Genomic DNA, 13,164 nt, shown 5'->3' with positions numbered 1-13,164 from the left:
AAACAAGTTTTCAACTTGTTTTAGGGTTTGAACCTGCTAGTGACAGAAATTCTAGAGAAACACAAAGTGGGAGGCGATTTGGTTGTGAGCACTTGTACTAGACGGTTTTGCTAATTCATAGTAATAGAATTGTGTGCAAGTGTTTAAAGGTGATTCGGTATTGTTCCTTGTTCTTCGTGTTTTTCATATTTTTCGTATTTATTCTTGAATCACATCAAGTTTGGATTCCGCACAAACTTGGTGTTGTTTGATATCATTAAAAGATCCGGTTTCACGGGACTTACAAGTGGTATCAAAGCCATTAGAACCTATTTCTAGGCTCGGTGTGATATCAAAGATTCAAGATTTTCGTTATTTTTGGTCCGGTGTTCTTCGCGTTCTTCGTAGTGTTCATCGAAATTTTATCAAAAATAACTATATTTTGGTGTTTTGATTTTGAAAAAGGCTGTTAAAAGGATTAAACGTAATTTTTAAAATTTTGGAAATATCTTGATTTTAAAATTTTCACAAATTTTCGGTGATTTGTTGATTTGACATAATCTTTTGAAAATTTGTTTACTTTCAAATTCAACTTTCCATCTTTTAACGCTTTCGAGTCCTTCACCACCGCCGTACATTAGATCCAACATCCACGTTCTCGAGTTAAGGAGGTCTCGTCACGGTCTCGACTCATCATCAAAGTTTCATTCATCTTTTTGAAAGTCTTTGTACAAAAGAGTTTGCTGTATATATATGTATTGCTTTAGGGGGAGAAAATGAGAAAAATACAAAAACATTAGAAAAATGAAAAAGCCAAAAAGATAAATTGCATGATATGAGAAGTGAAATAAATGTTCATGTTAAAGGGTTTGACTAACACATGTAAGGTGCCATAGCTGAAAAGACTAGGATCTACTGCGATATGTTGATAGGCTTGACGCTCAAAATGATAAAAGATACTAAGTGATATAAACATAACGAACTATGTACCATGTGGGTAACATACCAACGGCGTATGATTTTATGGTCTTAAATCTTGCGTTGATAGATAGCCAACATCTGAGGTTTCGGGTCTTTATATTGTTGAATCATCCGGGGATATCTTGGCTGTCCTTCTGTTGCATCCAGATTATATGCAGACCTAGACACAGTCAAGATATCTTAAAAGATCCCAAAGAGGACAAAAACCCTAAGGAATAATAATCTCAAAATGAGAAAATTCCCAATGCTCAAAGAGCTAAATTCGTACCAAAATGGTATTTGCCTCGCCCTCGTTGGACAAAATCATTGGTCGCTCTGCTGTATGAAAGTACTGACCTGTCACCAATGGTCTAATGTTGTAAATCAAAAAGGATGACATCAGTATACTCACATGTTACGATGAATCGTTGTGCTTACCTTGATCGCGGGGGTATGCCTTGGAATGGGACACACGGGTATTATAGTATAATATTACCTTAAGCATATCACGAAGTTGAAAAATTGAAAGTTGAGCGTTAAAGTTTAAGTGGACAAACATATTGGCAATCGCATAGACCAGTTTGATTAGGTTCGTACTGAAAAGTGTTCCTTAGTCTGCCTGAGAACGAATTTTGATCCCATTGCAATTGTAATTGTATATTATGGTAGTTGTTTATATTTTGAGTTCTTATTTGTTTCTTGCTCTTAAAATTAAAAAAAAATTAAAAAAAAAATAGAAAAATACAAAAATATTGTCTTGTTTTTCTATAAAATCAAAAATCCAAAAATAGAGTGCTTATTTGTTTACTTAAAATTAAAAAAAAATATAGCCGTTCTTGAAGATTTGAATGATCATCAAAAGTTGAAAGAATTTAAATTATGAAATTCGAGTACACGTACTTGGATGTACCTGGTGTTCATATGGTACTCTCCCTGTTGCATAAGAAATCTTTGCTTATGAGTTTGTGAGCATGTGCAGAACTTGATTTTAATCAAGAACAGGGGTTGATGAAGACTGAGATGCTGTTAGTTGTTGAAGAAGCCTGGAGCAGCTCAACAACAAGATGTACCTGAGTCAGAAGAACCGGATATGAAACGTCGTCTGACAGTGAATGTACATTTGAAGAAGTACCATGAACCTGCTTGAAAGAAAAAGTGTCACACCCCCAAAATCCACCCGCGGAGTATCTTCGCTTGGGAGCGTGACTGACCAGGATCAAGCCACCAATCATGTAGAACAACGTAAATAGTAAAAGTAAATGTAATTTAACCAAACCAATCCATATGACAGGTGTTCAAAACATAAGTATAAATTCAACGTTTAGCGGAAGCAAATGAGTAAAAGCCCAATCATAAGTAAAGTATGAAATGTCAAATGTTTAATCAAAGCATTCACGATCCTTGTCCACAACGACCGCGCCTCCCAGTGCAAGCTCCATGTACCTAACGACCTGCAAGGCATGTAACAGAGAGTCAACAACTAGTTGAGCGAGTTCACAGTAAGTAAGTTCGTAATAGTAAGTTTGTTTCGTAACATGTGGCTCTACTAGGCCGATAGTATGTTCTATTAGTGGGGGCTTCCCATAGTTGCATATACACTAGACTATTTGTAACCATAAGTGTTCTTCTTAACCCGAGAACAGTAGTACGTACAAGCTTTACTTAGGTTTTACGTAAGTGTCCTTCTTTACCCGAGGACAGTGGTACGCGTGGGGTTTACGTAGGTTTTACGTAAGTGTCCTTCCTGACTCCGGAAGACAGTAGCATGTACTTGTTTACGTAGGTTTTACGTAAGTGTCCTGCTTAACCCGAGGACCATGGTAGATAGTCTAGTAACCGTGTAAGTACGAGAAATTGTTCAATCCCATCATTCAACCCATTCCCAATCCCCGGGAATCCCATGCCTTGGTAAAGAGTGTGAACTCACCATGGTTTGCTCGGTTTGTTATTGCTTCTAGTGTTAATTAATGGTTAGGTCCGTTACACACGACCTAAGGTACATTGCACATAAACTCGATGTAAGTGTTTACGTTCAATTAGGGTTTACAATTCCTTGATGTCCAAACAACTGTGATCCGTGTGATAATTGTGTACAGAATGATATGAGAAAGATTGTTCACACATACAGTATCATCCAGTTACATACAGTAGCATACAGTTATATACAGTAATACACAGTAACATCCAGGAGCATGCAAAGTGTTCCTCATACAGGGTTTGAACTTAGCATTATAAGGAAGCTTGGATCATATATTATTCATAAAACTCAGATCATGTATCACATACAACCTCGGACTATATAGCATCAAACAAACTCAAACCAAACATTATTCATGAAATTCAGACTATACTATCATCAACAAGTTCGGACCATATGTATCTCTTATAAAGTTCGGACCACCATCAAAGCATAAACTCGGACTATATACTTGAAATAAAACTCGGACTATATACATGAATCAAAACTCGGACTATATACATGAATCAAAACTCGGACTATATACATGAATCAAAAGTCGCACTACATACATGAATCAAAACTCGGACTATATACATGAATCAAAAGTCGGACCCAATCATCCCTTTGTAAAAATTCGGACCTTATATCCTTTTGTAAAAAGTCGGACCTTATATCCTTTTGTAAAAATCGGACCTTGTGTGCATCATAAGAGTTCGGACCTATCATGTATATCATTCTCAAAACTCAGACTAAACCCCTTGAAAAATTCGGACTACATAACATTTGAAAAATTCGGACCATTCATCTTATAAAAGTTCGGATCATACATGTTAATCAAAACTCAGATCATTCATCAATTTACAAAACTCAGATCAATCAAGCATGGCAAAACTCGGACTTTGTTACTTCACAAAACCCTGACACAATCTCCGAGTTATCAACATACGTGATTTCCAAAACCAGTTTACATAATCAATGGAACAGTTACATTTACTACTAAAAACCCTAATTTTCACACATTGGCAATGTTGTAATCTAATCAATAATCATACAATTCTAACATATCAAGCATCTTAACACCAGGCAAGTGATTACACAACTGTTCATAAACTATTTCACAACAATCAGAAGGATCAATAAACACAGAACTATTGTTTGGAGAGCTAGGGTTTGCATGAATCACATAATCAAGGATTAACAACAAATAATCATTAAACGTTTACCTTATATTGATTCTAGAATGGATTGGAAGATCAAGATTAATGCAAGAGAACTTGTGTAGCCAAGAATGATAGCCAAGAATGATGAGAGGAATGGTTGTAGAGAGGATGATTTGAAATGCCGTATGATTGAAATTGGTGAGAATGATTAGGGTTAAGGGGTTTTGTTTTACTTTCACAATTAACACTAAACACCCTTAAGTATTATCTATTACATAATACATGCACAAGACATACAATTTACAGTTTCATCACCAAGTTCATGTATTTGTCAAATCATTCGTAAAATAACACATAACCATGCAACACTCACAATACACTTTATCAAATCAAAACGTATACAGTTACAAGCAAACAAATTGTGTAGATGAACAACAGTTAACGTGCAATAAATGCGAAAGTGGAATCTCGGAAACTCGAGTTGTCACATTATCCCCAACTTGAAAGAATTTCGTCCCGAAATTTAGCATGCGGTTACTGAGGAAGCTAGTTGAGTTGTATCGTTTACTGGTTTCCCTGGGGTGTCACAAAAAGGAATGAAGAAGAAAAGAGTTGTTGAGAATCCTCCTCTCACATTCTTTTCGACAAGATCTTCAAGCAAATGCTGATCGAGATCCTGATATGAAGCTAACCACAAGAGCTGAAGAAAGAGACCCAGTGCTGAGAGTTCAGAAGTCAAGAACTTCCACAACATCTGCAGCATAGCGACAACCATCGACTTCGTTGAAGACGTTGCTGAATTCATGTCATGAAGACAATTTGATGGCATCAGTCTAGGGGGAGATTGTTAGGCCTTAAAGTGTGAGACTGACGCATCAAATTAACACAACGGGTTATGGTTACGAACTGGGCTTTATCGGGTTAGTTAATATTAGGTTTTGAACCTTTATAGGTCACTTGGGCCAAGCTTTAGGCCATGTGGGCCAAGCAGGCCCAAGGGAAGCCCATGTAGGGAAGTGGGCTTGTCTATGTATATAAACAAGTTTCTAACTTGTTTTTAGGTTTGAGCCTAATTGTTTCAGAATTTCCTATAGAGTCAGAGAGAGGTGATTGTGGTGTAGAACACTTGTACTAGACGGTTTTGCTTTTCAAGTAATAGAATCGTGTGCAAGTGTTGAAAGTTATTTCGGTGTTCTTGTTCGTTTTCATCTTATTTCTTGAATCACTTATTGATTGGATTCCACACAATCAATAGGTTGTTTGATATCATTGACAGATCCGGTTTACGGGACTTACAGATTTAAAACAAAATTATTGGTGGCCCGGAATGAAAAGGGATATTGTGAAATATGTAGAGAAATGTTTGACCTGTTTGCAAGTCAAAGCAGAACACCAGAAGCCATATGGTAAGTTGCAACCATTGGATATACCAGTTTGGAAATGGGAACAAATCACAATGGACTTGCTGACCAAACTGCCCAAGACCAACCGCGGGTTTGATGCTATATGGGTAGTCGTGGATAGATTGACGAAAAACGCTCACTTCATTCCGATTCGAGAGACTTATACGTCCGAGAAAATGTCAGAGGTATACACCAATGAAATCGTGGCACGTCATGGGGTACCGATATCCATTGTGTCTGATAGAGATACTCGGTTTACCTCAATCTTTTGGCGTGAATTCCAAGAACAAATGGGAACCAAACTGTTCATTAGCACTGCTTACCACCCACAAACAGATGGGCAAAGCGAAAGAACAATACAAACATTGGAGGATATGTTGCAGGCTTGCATTATTGACTTCGGAGGTAGCTGGGATGTCTATCTACCCTTGGTTGAATTTTCAGATAACAACAGCTATCATGCGAGCATAAGAATGGCCCCATATGAGATGTTATATGGTAGAAAGTGTCGAACCCCGGTGTGTTGGGGAGAAGTCGGTCCACGAGGACTAGCTCATACCGATGTAATCCGAACTACGAATGAGAAAATCGACTTGGTCCGAACTCACTTAAAAGCAGCTCAGGATCGACAAAAGTCGTATGCGGATAAACGAAGGAGGCCAATTGAATTTCAAGTGGGCGATAGGGTAATGTTGAAGGTATCGCCGTGGAAGGGAGTAATTCGGTTTAGAAAAAGAGGAAAATTGAGCCCAAGATTTATTGGGCCATTCAAAATCGTTGAACGAGTTGGTAAGGTAGCTTACCGTCTCAAACTACCCGAGGAGTTGAGTGGGATACATAGCACATTCCACGTGTCACATCTCCGAAAATGTTTAGCAGATGAAACCGCTCGTATCCACTACGATGATATCGAGGTGGATAACAGTCTCAACTATGCAGTAAAGCCAATTGCGATTTTAGATCGTAAAGTGAAGAGTTTGAGAAACAAAAAGATCAACCAAGTGAAGGTTAAATGGGAACATAGGAAAGGTTCGGATAACACCTGGGAGTCCGAAGAGGATATGCAACGGCTCTACCCTACGTTATTTGGTATGTATTTTGGTTTCAGGGACGAAACCCTTTTAAGGGGGTGGACTTGTAACACCCCGAAATTTAAAAAGGCTTTATATTAGCATTATATAAAGTACAAAATAAACGAGAACGAGCTAATTAGGAAATAAATAACCCAGTTATTTAGTTATCTTATTTTAAAAACATGAATGAATTTAAAATGCCAAAGATATAAACTAAATAAAAGTGGAAGGACCTATGTTATTAAAATTGAAACTTATGTTATTAAGTTTAATAAAACAAAAACCAAACACACCATTAACGTGTCTGGTTCGACCAGAAGCAGGAGAAGGGCGACCCCCATTCTCAAAACCCTAACATTCACTAAACTCTCAAATTGAAGGCTAAAACCAAGTTAAAATTGAAATCTGAACTTAGATTCGTGATCGCCTTGTCAAGGGGATCATAAGGTACGTCAAATTAGGTTGTTTTGATTCAACCCGAATTCCTTGTATGTGATAGAAATCGGGTGTTGAGCTTGATTATGTGTTGTAAATATGAAATTGGAAGTGATATAAGGTTTAGGGACAAACCCTAAGAGATTTCTTGTCAAAATCTTGCATGATATTTGTAAGGTTCATAATCATCATAGTGAGTGATCAATAAGTTAGTAGAACTTGATAAATACTAAGATTAAGACTCTTGTTTTAGTGTAATCTGAATTCAAGAGGTAACTTCAAAAATATTGATGTTAAGACATAGGTCAAAATTGTCTAATTGAAGTTAATTTGGGTGATAATTTCAAGTCATGAACTTGGTTTTGATCATGTAGAAATCTGACCCGCTAGGTGTTTGATAAAACGCCTAATTAAGAGTTAAAATGCTAAAAGTTAAGTGAAAACGCAGATTTGACCATTTTAGAAAATAATGCGTTAAAGCTTATGAAAGAGTTCTAAACTTATTATGAATTGAACTCTTTAGGCAAAGAATCCGGACCGTCAAGCGGACACGCCGGAAGTGATACACGAGGAAAAGGTGTGCTCTAAAGGTACGTGACCTTAGTCTCGTTGAATTATGCGTATATGTTTGGGTTTAATGTATAAATGAAGTTGTAGTGTAATAGATGCGTTTGATGTGTCTTAAAAGTGGCGAAGTTCACTGGACCATCAAACGGGTCAAAATAAAGATTTGGAACTGGGTTTGGCTTGTTAATAAAGTGATGGTCTTCACTAGATAGTCAAACGGGTCAAATTGATGCGATAAAAGAATCATGAAAATAGCGACTTGAAAGTCTCGTATGTTGTTAAGTGTTGGATTGCACTACGCTTATGAATTCAGCTATGATACTTTAAGTTTGTGAATCCGGGATATCGGATCAAACAATAAGAAGTAAGTTGCAAATGTCGCTTGAAACAGAATGTTTGGATTCCGAGGAAACAAGCTTTTAGTTCTAAGGGAACACAAAGCCATGAATGGCGCAATTAGGCCAAGGTTATAAGCCCGGGGAATTAGGTAACCATGCCTAAGAATAATAAGAAACTGAAATTTGGTATAATGTAACTATTGTTAATGGGTTGGATAATCGGAATAAGGAAATCGGGAACGAAACGCTGGCAACTCGGTTTCTGTGATGTGAAATTTACATGGTTAGATCCGTAATTATATTACGGACTCATAGGAAAAAGAATCAGTTAAAACGGACTAGCGAGTAAAAAGTTATGACCATTTAAAGTGGGAAATTGTGAATTTCCGGAGCTGGGCAGAAATGCAGGATTTAAACATGCACCTGCTGGAAAAAGGTTTCTCCCGCGCCACGCGGAAGAATCCTTGGCAACCCCCGCGATACGCGGAAGCCGTCGCGAGTCGCGACAGATTCGATGACCTCTCCCGCGACACGCGGCAGAACCAAAATTAAAAATTTATATTTTTTATATATATTCTGAAGCTGGAACTTGTTTGTACACTGAATTCAAATGTCAAAACTAACATTACTAATGGTTTTGACTCTAGGTAAAGATCGGGATTAATCGGATGATGATCAAGCATGCTACAAAGAACCGAACACACATTTTGAAGCTTCCGCGCTAAACTAACTTTGTCTAGACAATGATTATGTTGTAAATGATTGGTTAACTACGTTTTGAATGTTTAAACTAGTCGGTAGTAGACTAGTAGGTGTTACTTTAAAAACTTGTTTTGTACGTATCATGAATATGTTGGTCTACAAATATGAAAAACGTTTCTTTTTGTAAACTCAGATTTAGTATGAAATTCATGTTAATTATTATTAAATCCCGTCCTTTTAACAAGGGTCTTACAACGACCACTTGAAAAAAATCTTATAGCACTTTCTTTCCACTCACACAATTTTTGAGTCCAGTACTTCTAGACTTTAAACACCAAAAAATGTTTCCTATTCTGATTACCAAACGATTTGAAGCTTGAGACCGTAAAACATCTAAATATTGGGGCAATGGAACCCACTACAATGCCAATGGACTGCGTAATAACAATAGAAATCATTGACCACCTATACACAGATCCGTGTGCTAGCGAATAGCCCCATAGAAGAAGTCTCAAGGCCATATATGTCACACCCCCAAAATCCACATGCGGAGTACCACCGCTTGGAGGCGTGACATGACCAGGATCAAGCCACCAATCATATTGAACATGTAATTAATAAGTAAAAGTAAATGCCATTCAATCACCAATATGAAAGGTGTTCCAAAACATAAGTAAGTAATCACTGTTTAGCGGAAGCGTATAGATAAAACCCAACATAAATAAGTATGTAATGTCATAAGTGTTTAGCAAGACAATCACGATCCAAGCCCACAACGACCAGCTCCTCCCTGTGCAAGCTCCATATATCTAACGACCTGCAAGGCATGTAACAGAGGATCAACAACTAGTTGAGCGAGTTCACAGAAAGTAAATGCGTGATAGTATATTCGTTTGTAACATGTGGCTCTACTGGGCCGATAGTACGTTCTATTGGTGGGGGCTTCCCATGTTGTATAACCACTAGACTATTCGTAACCATAAGTGTTCTACATATCCCGAGAACAGTAATACGTACAAGTTTACGTAGGTTTTACGTAAGTAACCTTCACAACCGAGGTTAGGGGTACGCGGGGGTTTACGTAGGTTTTACGTAAGTGCCTGACACAACCGAGGCAGTAGTAAGTATAAGTTCACGTAGGTTTTACGTGAGTGTCCTTCGCAACCTGAGGACAGTGAGTAGCATAAGTATACATAGGTTTTACGTATGTATCCTGCACAACCGAGGACGATGGTATGGTAGTCTAGTAACAGTGTATGTACGAATCTAGTCAATCTTATTCCTTCAATCCCATTCCCAAGCCCTTGGGAATCCCATGCCTTAGTAAGGGTGTGAACTCACCTTGGTTTGCTCGGTATGCTAAACTATGTGCTCAAAGTAATCAATCCCGTCCTAAAGTACGCACGTATACATAATCAGTTTTGTTTCGAAATATTTCACATGAAATCTATGTCGTAAAGTGCTTAGCAAATAACGTCATGTATCACGTAAGCAGTTAAATCAATTAACAGGTTTAACAGAGTTAATGTACCACAGAATTGACGTATCAACAGAGTTATCATTCTAACAGGGTTATATAACTTAACCGAGTTAACAGAGTTAACAGAGTTACTAAACTAGTAATGTTATAAACTTAACAGTGTAATCATGTTTGTCATAATCAAGTAATCTAACAAGAGTTAACAACTTAACAAGGTTAATGACTTAACAAAGTTTGTACCATTAACAGAGTTACAACTAACAGAGTTAATAAATTACTAGAGTTTGAGTAAACTAACAGAGCAAGTCAAGTAATTAACTTAATTAAATCACATAGTTAATGGCGTTAATAGTTAACAGTATACAATGTGACGAAATCGCCTAAGTGGCGAAAACCCTTTGGGCCGAAATCCCTTGGGCCGAAAACACTTGGAGCCGAAAACACTATATGGGCCGAACTCCCTTTGGTTTTCGTCGGCTTCGTCCAGTTTGTGTGTTTTCGCCTGGTTGTTTTCGTCGAGGTGAGGAATCATCATCAAACAGTAGTTACGCAACAGCAATCTAATTATCATCATCATCATCAGCAACGGTTACAATAACACAGCAACCCTAGTTTCCTCTAACAGTTATATACACTACCACAACCTTAGATCGCGCTAACAGTTTCAATGATTATGACAAGAATCATTCAATCGGATTAACTAAGACACTCAAATAAACTCTACAGTCATCCGTACGATCCGAACCGTCATCCAAATATCATGTTCACAGAATCTCATTCAGTTCAACAATCAACATTCATACCTAGAATCCAGTTGGTTAATATATATATATATATATATGTCGAAATCGAATACTAACATCATGTTAATATCATTCAGATCATCAACAGCAGACACACACAATCGAACATCTCATCCAATAGACATAACAGTTTGTGAACAACCACATAGATATGCATACATAACGATTAAACAACCATACATGCCAAATCATCCAAACAAGATTACATCGAAATCATACGATAAGCATCTTAGTCAACAGAAACATGTAGGTCACTAACCAAAGATCAAACAAGAAGGGTTTGGCTTCGACCGAAGAGAAGGGCTGCCGTCGGGTTCCAAGGGTAGTGAGAGAGAGATAGAACGTGATAAGTGGTTAGGGTTTTCGGATTAATCTCTAACGTAAAGGTTAATATAAAAACCTTATAATTGTTCGCTACTGGGCCGAAGCCCATTCCTGATTTCGTTGGTCACAAACAAGGTGGACGAAAACACCTTGTGTTTTCGTGAGTGGATGTGTTTTCGTAGGGGGGGGGGGGGGTGTTTGGCCAAGTTCCAAACTAAACAGTTCAATATTAATACCAAATATATTATTATTAACTTACACTCACTAATGCACACCGATTATCACATATCGATTACAACGAAAACACCTTACGATTTAACATGTTACAAACGTATACAAGTCGTGTAACTAATCAACTAAAACAATTACGTGCAATAATGTGAAGATGGAAATCTTGGAAACTCGAGTTGTCACAATATACATGTACATGAGCATACTAATTGCACAAATTATGCCAGACGCAGAGGATAATGCATTACTAGCCATCACAAATTGAGGGCTACCAGTTTCTGCCATGATCCAGTATCTTTTCACAAGTCGTCTTAGTTTCTCAACCTTAGATATTAGGTCTTCTTGTGGATTTTGATCATTCAAAGTTGTGCTTGAAGCTTCATACGTGAGTTCTAATATATTTTTGAGGCAGGAATTGTGATAGCAGAAGAGATCAAAAGTATTAGTAAGAAGAGTAACACGACTATGTAGCTGCATGCTACGATCACCATGGAATAATTAGGAATTACAGAACCAAAAGTATAAGGATTAATTACGTGAGTCCTAATCTGAATGGACATATTTGCAATCAACGTTATAACGAGAATGGATAAACCTGTGACATTTGCAAGAAGTGACTTGTTGTCCATAGACGCCAAAGAAGGCATTAAATTAGACATTATTGTGCACATAAAGGCCAAAATTCCAATCTTGGCAACTTGGTCCACGTTACCCGGCATTGAGCTGCTCAAATCCACAGTCAGTTTCACAGCCACAGTTATCACTGTGACAGAAGCGGCGCTAAGAGAAAAATATTTATATGGAAACCAAAACTTTCTGTTTCGGAAACCATACAACAAATTGAGGGCCATGGCAAAAATGCAAAATTTATAAGTTGTAGATGAAATATGAATCCAATATGAAGTACCAATCAATATTTAATATTTATTTATTTTTAAAAATCTTTGGATCATTCGGATAAACGAATTATCCAAAAAAAATTCAAAAAATACATCCGAATCTAAATCTGAAAATTCGGATTTTCCGAATTTCGGATATCTAAATTTTGAGATATGTCTGATTTAGAATTTCAGATAATCCTGGTTCAGTTTCGGATTGAGATTTTTTAAAATACCACGATCAACATTCGTATAATCCATGAAAAAAAAATTACTTCATTTGATATAATTTCTCTTTCAAAAAAATCGATACATGAGTGTCAAAAAAAAAAAAAAACAAAATAAAATAAAAAAAAAACTTAAACACCAATGCATGATGTTGGCCGTGGTTGTATTAGTGGAGTGGTTTACGTAGTGGTGATAGTCGTTTTGTTGGTGGTGGTATTAGTAGGGTTAATCATGGTAGTAAGTCGTCGTCGTCGTCGTCGTCATCATCATCATCATACTCAGAAAATCCCACCAATAGCAAAGCTAAGGTAGGGTCTGATGAGGGTAAGATGTAAACAGCCTTACCTTTACCCCGTAGGAATAGAGAGGCTGCTTCGAGTAAGACCCCCGTCTCGATGGTAGTTTTGCATCAAACCTTGGACATAAGGCACATAACACTCGACAATTAAGACAAAGGCCAATTAGTGCATGTACTCCCTTGTCTTTCAGCTATCAACGCCACCACATGATGCATGATTAACCATCCCCCTCTTTTAACGTTATTTTCACGAAATTAGTAAAATAACGTTAAAATTAGTGCACTTTCACTTATGCCCCCCGAGCGTCCACATATATATATATATATATATATATATATATATAT

Source organism: Helianthus annuus, chromosome 6 (genome assembly GCF_002127325.2).
Source record: "Helianthus annuus cultivar XRQ/B chromosome 6, HanXRQr2.0-SUNRISE, whole genome shotgun sequence".
Taxonomy (NCBI): domain Eukaryota; kingdom Viridiplantae; phylum Streptophyta; class Magnoliopsida; order Asterales; family Asteraceae; genus Helianthus; species Helianthus annuus.
The sequence above is the reverse complement of the archived record's forward strand: the minus strand, read 5'-3'. Positions refer to the sequence as shown.